General features: G+C 42.0%; 1 protein-coding gene across 2 annotated transcripts in view; it reads left to right on the top strand.

Moving 5' to 3' along the window:
* Positions 1-6,656: 6,656 nt before the first annotated feature.
* LOC119974916 (monoacylglycerol lipase ABHD2-like) overlaps positions 6,657-19,401 on the top strand; it is a 98,808-nt gene continuing 86,063 nt past the window's right edge. Inside the window, exons 1-2 of one of the 2 annotated variants that reach the window (XM_038814260.1) lie at positions 6,657-6,724; positions 18,754-18,840. The gene's annotated coding sequence lies outside the window, so the exon portion shown is untranslated. Of the gene's footprint in view, positions 6,725-7,299; positions 7,375-18,753; positions 18,841-19,401 lie in introns of those variants that run through there. The other variant, XM_038814261.1, reaches the window with a different exon arrangement.

Here is a 19,401-nt window from a genome sequence, read left to right on the forward strand (position 1 = left end):
AAGAGTGTAAACTCACTGACTGTAATTTTGGGGTTTTCAAGTTGAACTGCACACTGCGGACTTCTGAAGTTACTGTCAATTTCAGAGGCATTATGGAGGCGAACACTAGTACTTTTAATAGTAAACTTTATTGTCACAAGTAAGCTTACATGAACACTGCAATGAAATTACTGTGAAAAGCCCCTAGTCGCCACACTCTGGCATCTGTTCAGTACACTGAGGGAGAATTCAGAATGTCCAATTCTCCTAACAAGCACGTCTTTCGGGACTTGTGGGAGGAAACCGGGGCACCCGGAGGAAACCCACGCAGACACGGGGAGAACGTGCAGACTCTGCATGGACAATCACCCACGCCGGGAGTCGAACCTGGGACCCTGGAGCTGTGAAGCAATAGTGCTAACCACTGTGCCACCGTGCTGCCCAATCATGTTCAGTCATTATTACGGCAACATCTGGGCCAGCAAATTAATATTTTTCACTGGAATTGGGTAGCACATGATGTTGATTGAACAGTCGTTATTATTCAAAGAGAAGTTAGCCAAATTTCCACTTGTTAAATCACTAGGCCCTAATGGCCTTACATCCAAGGGTCCTGAGAGAAGCAGGAGAGAAATGGTAGTTAGGTAAGACTATAATTTTCCAAAGCTGTTTGGAAATAAAAATTATGCCAAAGGATTAGAAAGTGACAAACGCAACAATCTTCCACAAAGTAAAAGACAAAATTATACCAGGAAATTATATGTCATTTAGTCTTACTTCAGTGGCTGATAAACTACTGGGGCTTATACCAGACATAAAATTACAAAGTATTTTGTGAATCAAGTTAATTAGTGGCAGTCAGGATGAATTACCACAAGGTTGGTCATGCTTGACCGAACAAATATCTTTGAAGAAATAATAGGAAAGATAGATAAAAGAAATGCAATGAATGTGGCTTATATAGGTCTTCAAACAGTAATTCATAAGTTACCAATTAAGAGAGTTACATCAAAAATAATGAAGCGTGGGTTTCAGGGAATTGAAGTCATATGGATACAGTGATCACTGAAGGGCAGAAGGCAAAAGATTAGTAGGTTTCTAGGACTGAGAAGGTCACAGTCACATGGGATCAATATTGAGCCCACTTTTATTTACTGTACAAATACATGATCAGCACGGGGAAACTGAGGCGATAATATTTAAATTAGTCAAGGACACCCAGTTGGAAGCTGAAGAAGCGTGTGACAAATGCAGTTCAATTGAGAACAATGTGAAGGAGTACATTTAGAAGTAATTGTCAGGAAAAGGACTTAAAAATTGAAAGACTTTTAATGGAGTAGAGAAGAGAGACTTTGGTGGATCGATATAAAGGTCAATAAGAAGTGCAAGCAAAATCCATGAAAATTGGAAATCATTGGACTATAGAAGCAAGAATATAATGTAGAACTTGTGTAAAAGCTTATTAAGGATCCAATTCAAGTACTATGTACAGTTTTAGATACTCAATGCGGGAAGAGGTCAATTTCAATGGGAAAAGTGCAGTCTAGATTAATAAGGGATGAGAGGATCACAAAGATTGAATAGGTTAGGGCTTTTTCACTAAATCTGAGAAAGTTACTGGATGACCTGATAAGAGATTTTCAAGATTGCAAATGGTCATGTTAAGGTAAACAGTGACAGATTTGGAATATTGAGAGCAGTTTTGGGTTCTGTATCTAAGGAAGGGTGTGCTGGCGTTGGAGAGGGTCCAAAGGAGGTTCACAAGAATTATCCCAGGAATGAAGGACTTGTCACATGAGGAGCAGTTGAGGACATTGGATCTGTACTCGACGGAGTTTAGAAGGATGTGGGGCAATCTCATTGAAATTTTAAAAATGCTGAGAGGCCTTGACACAGTGAACGTGGAGAGGTTGTTTCCACTAGTAGGAGAAACTAGAACCTGAGGGTACAGCTCAGACTGAAGGGATGATCCTTTAAAACAGAGAGGAGCAGGAATTTCTTCAGCCGCAGGGTGAGGAATCTGTGGAACTCATTTCCGCAGAAGGCTGTGAAGGCCAAGTCACTGAGTGTCTTTAAGACAGAGACAGATAGGTTCTTGATAAATAAGGGGATCAGGGGTTATGGGGAGAAGGCAGGAGAATGGGGATGAGAAACATATCAGACATGATTGAATGGCGGAGATTGATGGGCTGAATATCCTAATTCTGCTCCTTTGTCTTATAGTCTTATTTGTTTCCAGCACCATAATAACACAAAGGAATGAATTAAGGTAATCAGATTAAAAAAATTAAAGGGGAATGAATTTAGGTTCGTAGTAAGTTACCTTTGATGGTCCAGTGGTGCCAGTCTCTCATGAGATTGTGAAGTTTTATGTTAAGGAGAGTTGATTCACAGTGTCAGATATTTATTTGTATGATGGCATAATCTGGGAATGTAACAAAAGCATTCCCTTGTGATATGGTTTAGTCACAATTATCTTTTGCACCTTTGTACCTTCAATCTCTCTGAAGGAAGATTGAGCAAGCTTGGTTCAAATTGTTAACTGCATTATTCCGCAGCAAATTTAAATGTACAGTGTAATCAGTATGATCAGAGTTGCTTAGTTGAAATGATACAATTTATATTCACATAATGATACCAAATAAAGAACATATATCCTACTTTGGTGGACTCCTGCCATGCAGTGAAAGGCTTTTCCTTATTTACCTAGTCAAAACATTTCACGATTTTGAACACTTGTTAAAATGTCCTCTAAACATCTTCCACTCTAAGGAGAACAATCCTAGCTTCTCCTAGTCTCTTCACATAACTGAAGACACCTGGCGCCATTTCAGTAAATCTTCTCCACACCCTCTCCAGGTCCTTGACATCCTTCCTACAGCACGATGCCCCGACCTGGACGAAATACTGCCCTAACGCATCACACAGCATCCGCCAGTATACTTGAGCCTATCATAGACTTCCTTCAGTGCAGAAGGAGGACATTCGGCTCATTGAGTCTGCACCAACCCTCTGAAAGAGCACTCCACGTCCACTCCCCCACCCACAATGCCCTATCCCCTTAACCCTGCAACCTAACATGCACATCCCTGGACACTAAGGGGCAGTGTACATGGCCAATCCACCTAACCTATACCTATTCAAAAGGTGAAGTCACACGGGATCAGAGGTGAGGTGGTAAGATGCATAGAGAACTGGCTCGGTCACAGAAGGCAAAGGGGAGCAGTAGAAGGGTGTTATTCTGAATGGAAGGTTGTTACTAGTGGTGTTCCACAGGGATCTGTGCTTGGGCCTCTGTTGTTTGTAGATTTGGGGGAAAATGTAGCTGGTCTGATTAGTAAGATCGCGGATGACATCAAGGTTGGTGAGGTGGCAGATAGTGTTGTGAATTATCAGAGGATACAGTAGGACATAGATAGGTTGGAGACTTGGGCAGAGAAATGGCAAATGGAGATTAATCCAGGAAAATATGAGGTAATGCATGTGTTGTTCCTCGTGTCTTAATAAAGCTTGTAGTCTCAAAGGTGGAGAAGATGCTTTATTGTAAATTTGTTCTCTCTTCAGAGCTTAACTTATGGCTACCTCAAATGCTGCCTGCATGTGTGTCTGTCTTCTGCTACCAGTTCTGGCTTCCGTGAAGTGTGTCCTCACTTCCTGTCCCTGTGTATTTATAGCTCTCCCGTGCTCCCTCTAGTGCTTGCTCAGTTGTATTGCATCTACTCAGATCTACAATCACCACAATGCATTTTTGTAGGTCTAACATAGAGGGGAAATATACAATAAATGGCAAAACTCTTAGGAATATAGAAAGTCAGAGAGATCTGGGTGTGCAGGTCCACAGATCTTTGAAAGTGGCAACACAAGTGGACAAGGTAGTCAAGAAAGCATACAGAATGCTTGCCTACATTGGACGGGGCATCAAGTATAAAAACTGGCAAGCCATGTATAGAACCTTGGTCAGGCCGCATTTAGAATACTGCGCACAATTCTGGTCGCCACACTACCAGAAGGATGTGGAGGCCTTGGAGAGGGTGCAGAAGACGTTTACCTGGAAGACGTTTACCAGTGAGCTGGTATCGCTGGCTTTTAAAGCAGACCAAGCAGGCCGGCAGCACGGTTCGATTCCTGTACCAGCCTCCCCGGACAGGCGCCAGAACGTGGCAACTAGGGGCTTTTCACAGTAACTTCATTGAAGCCTACTCGTGACAATAAGCGATTTTCATTTTTCATGTTGCCTGATCTGGAGGATGTTAGCTATGTGGTGAGGCAGAATAAAATTGGACTTTTTTCATTAGAAAGACTGAGGTTGAGGGGTGACTGATTGAGGTCTACAAGATTATGAGGGGCATGATTAGAGTGGATGGTGTTATGGGCCAGGGTTTAGAGAACCCCAAAGTGTATCATGGAGCTCACCTGACCCCCAACTTTTAATAGATTGTGGTATGGGGAGCACACGGCCCACTCTACAGGTGTGGTACAGCAGAAATGGAAAAGTATTTTTTTAAGCAAAACAATGTTTATTCTTTGAACTCAAGTTAACTTTTTTTAAACAAACAGTGAACAGTGAACATCTTAGCAACCATTAAATCAAATACAACCCCCAAAGAATACAACACTAAGTAATCCGTAAGCTGTCCTTTTAATATCCAGAAGACTTATAAAAAACCTTTAAACAGAAGCACATCAGGTTAAAGTCACTGCTCAGAACATTTTGTAATTCTGAATTCACCAAATGATCAAGAGACAGTCTTTTCATGGCAGAGAGAACAGCAGTATACCTGATTTATCTGGCTTCAGCTCCAACATCGAAAACAAAACCAAAAAGACAGAGACACACCCAAGCTTTTCACAAAGTGAAACTAAAAAGCAGAGCCAAAGCTCAGCTCCATCCACACTCTGATATCACTGCAGTAACATGAGCAGCCAAGCATTTCTTAAAGCGACATTCTCATGACAATGGGCAGGCACTCTTTCCCAGGGTGGAGGGGTCAGTCACGGGGGGGCATAGGTTTAAGGTCCGTGGGGCAAAGATGTGCGAGGTAAGTATTTTATGCAGAGGGTCGTGAGTGCCTGGAACGCATTGCCAGGGGAGGTTGTGGAAACAGATACATTAACGGCATTCAAAGGCATCTTGACAAATACATGGGTAGGATGGGTATAGAGGGATACGGCCCAATGAAGTGCTGAGGGTTTTGGCCAAGGTTGGTATCATGACCGTTACAGGCATGGAGGTTTGAAGGTCCTGTTCCTATGATTGTTCTTTGTTCCTTGTTCTTTGGATTGTGGGAGGAAACCCACGCATCTTCGGGGGAACATGCAAACTCCACACAGTTACCCAAGGCCGGAATCAAACCTGGGTCCTTGGCTCTGTGAGGCAGCAGAGCAAACCACTGTGTTGCCATGCTGCCCAGTAGTGCGCAGCAGATGAACTGGAATGGAGTGGAGATGAAGTAACAATCATATAATTTCAAAAGAATTCCAATAGAATTTAGAATTTACTGTGTCCTTTAAAGAAAGATGAAAATTCTCCCCCTATCTGCTTGGGTCTCACCCCCACAACCCTAAAAGATGTGATGTAAAGGCGAATAGGCCACACTAAATTATCCCTTAATTGTAAAAAAAAGAATTCGGTACTCTATTTAAAAAAAGGAAGGGGGAAATTATAATTTGAGGTATTAAGGGTTTTTGTTTAAGGTTTCTGCTGTCAAGTCCTCCCACAGTCCAAAGATGCGCAGGTTAGGTGGATTGGCTGTGCTAAATTGCCCCTTAGAGTAAGACGGTTAGGTGGGGTTATAGGGATAGGGTCGGCGAGTGAACCTGGGTAGGGTCCTCTTTCAGGTGGGTCGTTGCAGACTTGATGAGCCAAATGGCCTCCATTTGCAGTGTGGTGGTTCTATGATTAATCATTCTAATGGTGAGCTAAAATAATTATAGTAGGGCAGCACAGTGGAATAGTGGTTAGCACTGCTACTTCACGACGCCGAGGACGTGGGTTCGATCCCGGCCTCGGGTCAATGCCGGTGTGGAGTTTGCACATTCTCCCCTGTGTCTGCATGGGTCTCACCCCCACAACACAAAGATGTACAGGGTAGGTCACGCTGAATTCCCCCTTAATTGGGGGAAAAAAGAATTGGGTACTCTAAATTTATTTTTAAACATCGTTTTTTTAAATTTAGAGTACCCAATTCATTTTTTCCAATTAAGGGGGCTGTACATCTTTTGGGATGTGGGGGCGAAACTCACGCAGATACGGGGAGAATGTGTAAACTCCATGCGGACAATGATTCAGAGCTGGGATTGTGAGGCCACAGTACTAACCCACTGCGCCACTGTGCTGCCCCTAAAAAATAATTATAGTAGAATGGGGGGGGGGCACTTGAAGATTCAAGATGTCCAACTGAGCATTGTCAGGGTCCTGACATCTGATTCGCTGAGCGCCTTGTCAATCAGCATGACGCTAGGCCAACATCCCGGGCGGCAGTCCGACCAATGGGGAAAGGCAATGGGCGGGAGCTGCGCTTGTGACGCAATTCGTAAAAAAGGGACCGAAAGCGCGCCGGGGCGATTGATGGACGTCGGCGATGTCCAATGGTAGGCGGGGGAATGAGCGTGGGGGGCGGGCGGTTCCAGCATGCTGCCCAGTGACAGCGGGAGACGGCGGTTGGGCGGGGCTTAAACCGTTCTGGGTGGGGGGTACAGGGGGCGGGTAGGTGGTGTTGTTGATGCTGTTGGACGCCGGCTGGAGGTGAGGAAAGTGCTAGAATGTGCGAGGGAAGAGGGGGGTCGCCGGGGATGGACGGTGGCGGAGGAGGAAGGGGGCGGTCGTCGACCTCCCGGTTGGGAAGCTGGCCAGGAGACGGTCGGGGTGGGGAGGCAGCGGGAGCGGCCTGTGGGTTGTCAAGGGGAGCAAGCGCCGCTCCCCCCCCACCCTGGCCTCAGCTTCCCTCACCTCAACTTTATAGTAAAATAGGAACAATATAAATTGGATGGGAAAAAGGCCCCATCTACTCACCATTTTAGACCCATTTGTGTCTTTTGCCATTGCATTTCTAGAAGTTTTAAACTATTTATATTAAGAATGTAAACTTGCTCCATTTTTAATATTAATATTTTTTAAAAACTTGGTTAAAATTCCTTTCTTTCCCTCCCCTGGAAGTTCCGTATAAAATCACCATTTGCTTCCCCCTGTGACCAAGTGCCATGGGTGTATGGGGCTGCTTCCCATTTCTGACTTGTGGTTTATTGTGATTTCTTTTTTGTTGTTGTTTGTTTTCAACTTCCGACCGTCAAAGTCACTTTATTTGTGAAGTGTTCAAAGTCCCAAACCCTCCCCTCCTTGGGTCTGACTTACCTGGGTCTTGAAGGTGGCCTGCCCTCTTACAGCCACTGGCTCAGGTAGGTGCAACACTGCTTGTGGGGGAAAGTTGTCTCACTCAACTGGGGAAATAGCCTTTTTAATAATGTAATTAAAAAAAAATCTTTATTATTAGTAAGCTTGCATTAACACAGGAGTGACGTTACTGTGAAAACAGCTGGCAGTCAATCTGAGATTATTTGTCATCGCTTGTAAATTTTTGGTTCCAGGGCTGAGGAGCCAGTTTGCAAAATCAGTTGATGTCTTTTCCTTTTAAAAAAATTTTTGTTTTTCATCTGGTATAGCTAAGTGACAGTTCACTCTTCTAGTGGATATATGTTGTTTCAAACACTAAACCAATTGAAATTGCAGTGAACATAATGCTCCCAACTCCAGAATGTTGTTAGTAAACAAAGAAAAAAACCCAAACGTGCCATAGTGGAATTAGTATATGTTATTAGCTCAAGTAATCTTTGCATTAAATATTTTGGTTTTGGAATTGAAAGTAGATAACTGATTGTCCATATCAACGGATGCCAGTTTCTGGAACTGTGGATCCCCTATGGATCTCCTTTTACTGATAAAATGAACATTTGGTCATCTTAAGTCTTCGATTGTCAAAAAGTAAAGGAACTTATTAAAGAATGGTGAGAAATTTCAAACCTTGTATAGATGGATGGAAAATGAATCTAATAGACAAGATACTTATCCCATTTACTTAATACAGTCCTTAATTTGATTATGGTGTCTAGGAAATGTGCAACAAGGTATGGTATCTCTTAAATGGTGCCAACATTGTACCAAAAAACACATTAGCAAGATCAGCATTGATTGTCCAAACCTAGACGTCCTTGAGAAGGTGAAGATGAGCCACTGCCTTGAATTGCTGCAGCTCAAAATATTTTTTATTATTCCAGATGCAATTTACCATCACTGTGCAATATAGTACATGACATACTAATTATTGCAAAGTTGCAGGTGGTGTTTTAACTCTAAGCGAAGCTCAAATGGTTTAATCCATCATCTAAACTCTTTATGTAACCTGACTTGAAATCTACTTCCTTGCATATATTTCATTAACTCATGCAAAATTAAAATGTTTATTTTAAGGAGATACTTGGAATAAATAAAGTATGGATGGCATGTTAGCACTGCTGCCTCATGGCACTGAGGGCCTGGGTTTGATCCTGGCCTTGGGTCACTGTCTATGTGGAGTTTCCACATTCTCCCTGTGTCTGTGTGGGTCTCACCCCCCACAACACAAAAGAAAATGTGCAGGGTAGGTGGATTGGCCATGCTAAATCATCCCTTAATTGGGAAAACATTTAAAAAGGAAATAAAATAATCAATAAAACTTTTAAACCGTCTGAGTTAGTTTGGTGCTGAAGTGAAGCTTTCACCTCAGTGTGATTAGGAGTTAAAATCGCACAGAAGATGCTGTATTCCTATTCTGTATACTTAAAACTGATAGGTATCTGTAGGAAGTGGGGAAATTGAAACGTTGAGCTGAAAAATCATGCTTGTCTCAAAAATAATTTGGTTCGCGCTTCTTGGTTCACGCTTCCCATCTAGAAATCGAAGAAGACACACTACCTCCATCCATTTTCCTGACTTGCTATACATCCCTGAAACGTCTATCGTATCTTTTGTTTTGCTGTTGAGCGATGCAGCATAAACTGTTAGTTTTATCTATTTTCACATGAATAGCTGGATATACAGCACAGATTTAGATTTATGTATAGGTTTGAAATAAATTCAATTAGGGTGTTCAAATGGATTCCTTCCACTGAGCTAGTACTGTCTAACCTAGTACACACTCGGCACAACAGAGTTAATATCCCACTGCAAAGGGTGGTACGATGGCACAGCGGTTAGCACTGCTGCCTAATGCAGCCTAGGACCCGGGTTCAATTCTGGCCTTGGGTCACTGTCTATGTGCAGTTTGTTCTCCCTGTGTCTGCGTGGGTCTCACCCCCACAAACCCAAAGATGTGCAGGGTAGGTAGATTGGCCATACTTAATTGGAAAATAAAACCGACTGCAAAGTTATTTATAAGTAAACCCTGATCCCAAGAGAGGTATTCTTTTTTTTTTAAATAAACATTTTATTGAGGTATTTTTGGTACAGTGACATCAACAAAATAAACAATATACATGAAACGATAAACATAGTGCAAAAACTATTGACCTCTCGTACAGGTCCCACCCTTAGTGACCCCTATCCGTCTCCAGGCTACCAGGGAAGCAAAGGCCAGAACGTCTGCCTCTTTCTCCTCCTGGATTCCCGCGTCTTCTGACACTCTGAAAATCGCCACCTCTGGACCAAGTGCCACCCTTGATTCACCTTTTTAAGACCGTGGACATGACGTCCACAACCCCTGCCAAAATCCCCTGAGCTTTGGACATGTCCAAAACATGTGGACATGGTTCGCCGGTCCTCCCGCACATTTTGCGCAACTGTCCTCCACCCCAAAGAATCTGCTCATCTGGGCCACTGTCATGTGAGCCTGGTGAACAACCTTAAATTGTATCAGGCTGAGCCTGGCACATGTTGCAGATGCGTTGACTCTACTCAACGCGTCTGCCCATAGACCATCCTCTGTCTTACCTCCCAGCTCCTCCTCCCACTTGCGCTTCAGCTCTTCAGTCTGCGTCTCCTCTGACCCCATAAGCTCCTAATAAATGTCCGAGATGCTCCCTTCTCCTACCCACCCTCTGGAAACTACCCTGTCCTGAATCCCCCTTAGCGGTAGGACCTGGACATCTGTTTACGAAGGAAGTCCTGCACCTGCAGTTACCTGAATTCGTTTCCACTCGCCAACCCAAACTTTTCCTCCAACGCCCTCATACCCGGAAAGCTCCCCTCTATGAACATGTCCCCCATCCAGAGAAGTATTCTGTATATATTTTTTTGCCTGCACCCCATTCGCAAGAAATACTACTTGTCCCATCTTGTCTTTATGAAGTATTTAGTCATAAGTAGTATTTATCTTTGTAATTTCTTTGCAGTTCCCAACCAGACGGAATAATTAACACCACACCAGGTGATTTTGCTGATGCCTGTTGCACATACCCATTATTTGTAGGGGGATTGGGGGTTGATTTTTAAAACAAAACTTAACTATCCTGAGGCTGGGCAGCATGGTGGCGCAGTGGGTTAGCCCTGCTGCCTCACGGCGACGAGGTCCCAGGTTCGATCCCGACTCTGGCTCACTGTCCGTGTGGTTCTCCCCGTGTCTGCGTGGGTTTTGCCTCCACAACCCAAAAGATGCGCAGGCTAGGTGGATTGGCCACGCTAAATTGTCCCTTAATTGGAAAAAATTAATTGGGTACTCTAAATTTATAAAGAAATAAAAACTATCCTGAGGCTTTTTTATTTGAATGCAGCTACACTTTAAAGGTTGGTCCTGCAAGTGTCAGATTGCAGAGGTGAAATCATCATTTGGTATTGTTAGATGAAACTGGAGATTAGATGTTAACTGTGAAATTACTCCAAGGTATCGTTGTTAATCGTATATAATGTTTGTTTTATGCCATCATTAAAACATGAGCAGAATAGGACATTGGTAACCTTTGTGTGCCACATTATAGTGAATTTGCAGCTTTAGATCAACAAGTCTGTGTCGGTATTTATGCTTCACACCAGCTCCCTCCTATCTTAACTTAATCATATCCTTCTATTTTATTGCTTTGTCCTTCATGGGTTCACCTGTTTCTCCTTAGAATCATCTTTGCTATTTGCCAGAACCACTGAATGTTCCACATGCTCACAATCCTTTTGAGTAAAGAGGTTTTCTCCAGAAAGCTTTATTGCCTTCATTGGTGACGATCTTCGAGTTTGACCGAAGTGGAAGTAGCTTCTCTATGTGTACCCTATCAAACCCTCCCATAATTTTAAAGATCTCTGTCGTGTACTTGCTTGACAATAATTTAAACGATATTTACAGTTACTGCATATTGTTTTGCAGTTCTATGTTTTAATTAATACTGAAGACCAAGTGCAAAGGTGAATTAATGACCAGGTGCCAATTCAGGTTGTATGTGAAGGCACTGTACTAATTTCACTGTGGAAATGGTCTCCGTTTATATGAGCTGAAGCAACCTGTTGTTTGAGTGTTTGTACATTATTTTTACAATCGGGTCAAGTTGTAGGTGCCGCAATAGACTTGAGTAAAAGTAAATTTCAATGTGAAAATATGGCTGATGGCTGAGAACAGTGTCTGAAGTGTATAAATTGAATTTAAAAGCATGTAGAATTACTTAATCTAAGTCTTTTGTTTTTGTTAGGGCCACATATTAAATCAATATTCCAGTATTTATCTATATTCTATGCAGTAAGTTGCTCATACCAACAGACCTCCAGGACTTGATCAGTATAAATCCACCGTAGCTCTTTGTAGAACCTCAGGTCTGATAAATTCAAATGGAACAAAGCAGTGAAGAAGAAATTTGAACACGGATTCAACTACCCTATTTGCAGATAAGAACACAAGAACTAGGAGCAGGAGTAGGCCACCTGGCCCCTCGAGCCTGCTCCGCCATTCAATGAGATCATGGCTGATCTTTTGTGGACTCAGCTCCACTTTCCGGCCCAAACACCATAACCCTTAATCCCTTTATTCTTCAAAAAACTATCTATCTTTACCTTAAAAACATTTAATGAAGGAGCCTCAACTGCTTCACTGGACAAGGAATTCCATAGATTCACAACCCTTTGGGTGAAGAAGTTCCTCCTAAACTCAGCCTCAAATAAGGGAAAGTCCTTATTTTGAGGACTATGTCCCCTAGTTCTGCTTTCACCCGCCAGTGGAAACAACCTGCCCGCATCTATCCTATCATTCCCTTCATAATTTTAAATGTTTCTATAAGATCCCCCCTCATCCTTCTAAATTCCAACGAGTACAGTCCCAGTCTACTCAACCTCTCCTCATAATCCAACCCCTTCAGGTCTGGGATTAACCGAGTGAATCTCCTCTGCACACCCTCCAGTGCCAGTATGTCCTTTCTCAAGTAAGGAGACCAAAACTGAACACAATACTCCAGGTGTGGCCTCACTAACACCTTGTACAATTGCAACATAACCTCCCTAGTCTTAAACTCTATCCCTCTAGCAATGAAGGACAAAATTGCATTTGCCTTCTTAATCACCTGTTGTACCTGTAAACCAACTTTCTGTGACTCATGCACTAGCACATCCAGGTCTCTCTGCACAGCGGCATGCTTTAATATTTTATCGTTTAAATAATAATCCCGTTTGCTGTTATTCCTACCAAAATGGATAACCTCACATTTGTCAACATTGTATTCCATCTGCCAGACCCTAGCCCATTCACTTAACCTATCCAAATCCCTCTGCAGACTTCCAGTTTCCTCTGCACTTTCCCATAGGAGATTTGGGTTAACATAGCTATGAAAAGTTTATCATTTGTAAAGGCTTCGGAAAGATTTTTTAAATTGTCAGATTTGTGGTAGGAGTTTAAAAACAAAAAACATTGTTGATTGTTTTATAAAATTTAGGCTGAGAATTCCTCTTTATAGAAACTTCTCGCCTTTTTCACATTCGATTGCTCTTCCTATCCATTTTTTCCTTTTGCAGGTGGAGAGGAAGAAACTTTAGGGAGACAAATCCCTACTTGAAAGAATTTGTGGCCATTACATTTTATAAATGATGCGTAAAGATAATTCACAGGAATAGAAGATTATAATAGGATGGGCAGGCAAGAGGGCCGATGCTGTTTGATCATTTTGCATGTTGCTATGCTACAATCTGTGTGGGAGAGCAGATGTGACCTGCACCAACATTCTGCCAGTTACTTCCTGAACCCGGCTGTGAAAAACAACAGAGCTTCTGGGGGTAGCTTTTCCTACAGGAAGGTACCTGGAGGTGCCTGGTTTCTGCTTGGCACCTCCCCATAGCTGTACAGCAATTTCAAATATTTTGCCTGTCAACAATCTAGAGCTTCTGTCTCTCAAGGCACTGTACAGTTGAGCTTTAAACTCCAATTTTAGATTACAGTGAACTGTGTATAAATGTGGTCCAATTCAGCATTTTCTCTATTCAATTTCATTTTTGGGAAGAGGTATTTTGCGTAGTTTAGTCTCCTAAATGGATAACGTTTTTGGAAGGGTTTTGCCTCAACTTGACCTAGCCCACGCTTTTTCGCCTCTGGCAACCTAATATTTGGTAAACAGTACATTGCAATTGTAGGTAAAACAGCACTCTGTGGTATTAAATGTGTGCAAATAGTCACTAAAAAGTATAAGTTCTATAGGTATTAACTTAAAACACAATTGTTAGTAGCTGATTTCTGTGTTGGCCTGTGAGAAATGGTAGTGGGGTTTGTTGTGAATTGAAGAAGTCATTACAGTAACAAAGTAGAATTAGAAGGAAACTAATGATTTCTCCACAGCCACCATTTGTGTATTGAGATGAAAAATTAGGCAGGGCAAAATAAATTAAAATGGCGTGCAAGAACTGGTACCAGCGACTTGGTAGTTGCACAGGAATCTTTGAAGGTGGCAGGGTAAGTTGGTGAGACTGCTTTTGTTTATTTTTGGGTGCGGGGGAGGAAAACAGGTATGCAGAAACCTTGGATTCATAGAGACATAGTGTACCAAAGGAAGGAAGTTATTGGTAAGTCACTGGTTAGGCCTTAGCTGAAGTATTTTGTCTAATTCCGGCTGCACACTTCAGAGGGCCAAGAGCTTGTGAAGTGGGTAGAGGAGATATATTAGAATGGTACGAGATGAGAAATTTCAATCACGGGAATGTGGAGAAAGTAGAGAAGCTCAAATTGCTTTCCTTGCAGCTGAGAAGGTTAAGGGGAAATTTTAAAAAGGTGGTCAAAAGTTTTTGGAAGTTCTTGATGAGAATATGCATGTTAAGTGTGTTACCACAGGACTTTGTGTTTGCCAATTGTCTTATCTTAGGGAGATGAGAACTTTGACTTGTGTGAAATGCACTGCTGGAAAGGACAGTGGATGCAGATTCAATTGCAACCTTGCAGGTATAGATTCAATTCCTTTTTTCAAAGGAAAAATGCAGGGTTGTGGGGAAAGATCAGGGCACTGGGACTATATGGATAACTCTCAGCACAGACATGACAGGCTGAATGATGGTCTCCTGTGCTGTATGATTCTATGATCAGTAAAAATGACGGAAGCAAGGTAACATGAGACTGGAAGCAGATATTACTCAGATCTTACTGACTGGTACCTTGTTTGCTTCAAATGCAGCAATGGAGTTTACAGATCAATTGGAGGGGAAATTGTTGACATGGTAGCCATCTGATTTGCTTTGTTTTTGCTAAACATACAGCTGCTGGAAGTGAGTTGTCTCTTGGGTAACTTCTGTTCTCTCTTGTGCCATGTGTAGTAGAGCGCTATGGCATAATCGCCTTTGAGTCCTGACTCATCAGAAGTATCTCAGCTTGAGATTCCCACAAGTACAGTGCGAGAAGTGAATAACACTGCTGCAAAAGCTCCCCAGAGTGCACTGTCTCAATGTCATTGTTTCCCCATAGCTATTCTGACTTTTAATCTTGTTGCAGATTTTAACCCATTTTTGTCTTCTGACTTTCAAACACTGGACACTCTTTTTAAAAAAAAAAAAAGAAAGTGTTCTGATTTAACAGGAACAAAAACTCCAAAGGCAAGGTCCTATAAGAGATTTGAAACCACAATAAATGGAAACATGGTCCTTGGGATAGAATTAAATGGAAACATGGTCCTAGGGATAGAAAGGTAGCCGAAGGACAAGAGGTAACGAGTACATGTCATTGAATTGGAAAGATGTGTAAAGTGGCATTGGACCTGTTCCTGTTAACCATATGGAGAAATGATCTGACCTTAAGAGTGGAGTAAAGATTATTCAAGCATTACATTAAACGAGACCCCAAGATTTGATTACATCAAATTGTGCGGATAAGATGTGGGTGTACGCGGGAGAGAATTAAAATTGTGATGAGTACTATGAAAAACTGCAGGGCAATACAGATAGGCTGAGAGTTGGTAGATGTTGTTGAATTCATTAAAATGTGAAATGATATATTTTGAAGTAAGACTGGAGAATTGGAGTGGTCTGTCTCTATTGTTTGTTCTTCCCTGAAGACTCTGTATTAGTTAGGGTGCCAGATGTGATAATTAGCTTATGGCTTATATCACAGTACCATCTATTCACTGGTAAACGTGGTCATAGTGCTGAGATACAAGATTGTACAGTTGCAGTTAATGTACACCAGGTGAGCAACTTTCAATGTTAACAGGGCTCTGCTGGTGGCAGAAAGAGCATTTGTACTTGGAAAATTAAGCAGAATTATAGTAACATAGGAGAGGATTTTTGGGCTTTGTTGGGAGTGGAAATAGAAGCGGAGGCGGTCCAAAAGTACTGGTGGCAGTTTGCGTGCCCGTTTTCCAATTCTGGCCATTTTACGGGAGGAGGATTCAGAGCAGTGCAAATCCTGATGCATGTTGCCCTATAGAGTGGCTCTCTTTCCTTCCTGCCACCCCAATGCCACAATGGTGGCCTGGCTAGGAGAACCAATTTTTAATTACAATTTTAGAATAAATTGGTGAGAGGTTGCTTCCATGTTGAAGTGACCTCTCTCTCTTATTTATCTGTCATAACAGCCTGCTGCTTCTCTCCAACTGGAAGGCCTCTGATTGGCCGCCTGACTATGAAAACCTATTCCTTGCCAATTTAAAAAGTCGCCCCCCCCCCCCCCCCCCCCCCCCCCCAAAAAAAGACCATGTTACAACCAAATGATGCTGGGTGCATGAACTCTTTTCTCCCCCTCCTCCCATCCCACCCCTTTCTTGATTGTGTCAGTTTTTTTTAATTTAAAAGGATGAATATGGTTTAGCTCAGTTGGCTAGACAGTGTTTCGTGATGGAGTGATGCCAGTTGCGCAGGTTCAATTTCCGTACCAGTTGAGATTATTTTATGAAGGACCCACTTTCGCAACCTTGCCCTTCGCCTGAGGTATGGTGATCCTCGGGTTAAATCACCTCCCCTCAAAGGGGAAAGCAGCATGTGGCCATCTGGAACTATGGTGACTTTACAAAGAACAAAGCAAATTACAGAAAGAGGCTATTTGGCCCTCCCAGACTGCTGCCCATCTGAACTAAAAGCCCCTACCCTTCTGGGGACCATATTCCTCTATTCTCTTTGCTTCAACATACCTGTTCTTTTCTAAATATTCAAGAAAAGATTGGAATTGAGAAAATAAGATTTTTTCAGTAGGAAATTATTCTAGACTTGCATTACAAATACAGATTTGACTGTATTCAAGTATTCTAATTATGTACTTTCGATAGTGATGTTTCATAAATCATTTTATGATCAGTCTATTTGCAAAATGTGAATCCAAAGATTCAGAGCTTTCCTTGATAAGCTTTGCTGTCCTGAGGATGAGGTGACAGAGTTGAGTACTTTGCTTGGCAAGAGCAACAGACGCTGGTGGAATATGTCTGGTGCAATCACCAAATTGATTTCTGTCCTTTTGAACACTTCAGTATGAAATTATATTTCGCTTCCTTCTCTCCTCCACACCACATTGAAGTATTTGCGTCGCAAAGTAGGCAGCTTTGGGAGGAACTGTTTGTGTACCACAGACTTTGCATTCCATGTTATGACTCCTTCCTGGATGACGTATGAATGTCAGCAGGTTGCTATTGATTTCCACATTTTAAATATTTAATCTAATTTCCATTTGTTACTTTTAATAGTTTGTCTGCAAAGCTGATCGAATAACATGGGTTTGTTCTCAGTATCGCCCACCACAGTGTAATGTGCAAGTTGTGTTAACTGTCTCCATCAATGCAAACAAGTTGTGTCAAGGCTGAGGTGGATTGCTGTAAATGATGACTGTGCCCACGGAAAAGGGTGGGTGGAAAAGCCATGTTATCATTTAAAACGGCATTAGGTCTTTTAAAGACTGAGTTGAAATGTTGTTGGTTTTATGAGGTGTGTTTGTAAGCTTAGTTTGTTTGATAACATTTGATCCTTGTGCAAAAGATTGTGCTGCACTCTAGGATAGACACGCGCGTGAGGGATGCTTTGAAGCACATGATTGATGCAAGTTTTTTTCTGATTTCCTCAGCAAAGAGTAGTGCTTCCATGAATATTAATCTTATTGCTTGAAAGTGCAAGAACATTGAGGTGTTGGGGGGAGAAGGACTGTATTTGTTAATGGTGACTATGGGTGATTCCTGATTCCTTTTTGTCATTTGTTTATGTTAACATACGGGCTAATGTCATCTGGGGTTTGGTGGGAGGATGGGATCGTTGTTATTGATATGGGGATTGACATTTCATTCGTTACTGATTATTGTTGGGTGTAAATTTTGGAGAAAATGTGAAAAAGGAGGAAAAAAAATAAATATTTAAAACATTGAGGTGTTGGGAAATGTTGAGACATCAAAATAAATTGTGAAGTTGAGTAACAAATGGAGGACATAATTGTTGTTAGGTGGAGGAAAATTAGAAGATGAAGCATTTAGACCTGTGTGCTAATGAAAGATAAAGGGTTGCTGTTACTGGTAGAATAGCGTGAGAGGTGATGCAACGATGGCTATAATCCCTGCAATCCTTCATTGGTTTCTTGTCATAGAATCCCTACAGTGCAGAAGGAGGCCATTTGGCCCATTGAGTCTGCCCCTCCCTGCAACTCTGTAACCTAGCCTATACCAGGGGCAATTTAGCATGGCCATCTAACCTGCACATCTTTGGATTGTGGGAATAAACCCACGCAGACATCGGGAGAAAGTACAAGCTCCGCACCGTCACCCAAGAATCGGAATCGAACTCTGGTTCCTGGCGCTGTGATGCAGCCATGCAAACCACTTTGCCACAGTGCCAGCGCTGTTTCATTGACTTCAAGATTACATTGCATAGATATTTTCAGCATGGAAACCGGCAGTTCTGCACCATAATTCTAAACCAATGCTTATACTCCATGAACCTCCTCTCGCCTTTAGAATAGACATCCTTCTATTGCTTTCTCCTTCATGTACCGCCTGTCCACATAAATACTCCTTCTACTTCAATGTCACATTAACATTAAAGCTCCTTGGGGTACTTTTTCTGGAAGTAAATGAGGATCATCTGTAGAACATTCATGGCAAGAAGTATACAACAAATTCTAGATTTAGACCAGAGCATTCAAACCAATTGATAATTTGTGGGTTAACAACAACTTTGACAGCTTTAGAAAATATAGTGGTAAAGTCAGTGGGCAAGTAGTTATTTGATTTGCAACTTATTTAAATCTAAAACTCTCAAGATCCAAGCTCTGCAAGGATATCTTGTACTGTCTTAATATTTTGCAGGATCATTTTAACCCCAAGCTACAGCAACCTTCATAAGTTAGCATACATTTACAATTTTATGCATGTGATAATATAGTTTTTGTTTGTTTTTAGGTTGGGAATCAGATAACAGAATCTTGTTACCGGAACGGAAATAGTTTGACTAAAGTTTTTTTTTTTAACGAGTGAATAACCACATTGGTAAGTTCTGCACTGCTCGTTCATTTTCTCTTGCTTTTGTATTGTATTGCGCCCCCACCCTCCCCATCCAAATGTTCCGAAGAGAGAACGGGGTCTCGGTAGAACTGTTTCTAGACTTTTTAAAATGTGAACAATCCAGATGAGGAGGCAAAGCCTAGCATGCAGGACACCACCAAAAGCAGACGGGAGGTAAATTATGAAATGCTATTCGATAATGCCACGTTGGGTTTAAAATTCCTGAATACCGGAAGGAAGAAAGAACAATACCAAGTCGGTCAACCCCATAAAGGAATTTAAGTGAAAATATTGGTTACATCATCTTGTCAGGCTGGATGTGCTGTTTTGGATTAGGAATTTGCGGTGTGAAGAATTGTGGTTGAGACACCCTTTGACTTGCTACAACTGCAGCTGATGTATGGCAAGCTTTGCAAATCGTGTTCCAGAATTCGTTTGTGCCCCCCACCCCCCTTCTCTTACTTTGCAATAGGAAATCTTGCACATCTGACATTCTGGTTGCATATTTTGGAATGGAGTAAAACTGATTTGAGTTGGCGAATCTTG

Source organism: Scyliorhinus canicula, chromosome 12 (assembly GCF_902713615.1).
Source record: "Scyliorhinus canicula chromosome 12, sScyCan1.1, whole genome shotgun sequence".
In the NCBI taxonomy this organism is placed as follows: domain Eukaryota; kingdom Metazoa; phylum Chordata; class Chondrichthyes; order Carcharhiniformes; family Scyliorhinidae; genus Scyliorhinus; species Scyliorhinus canicula.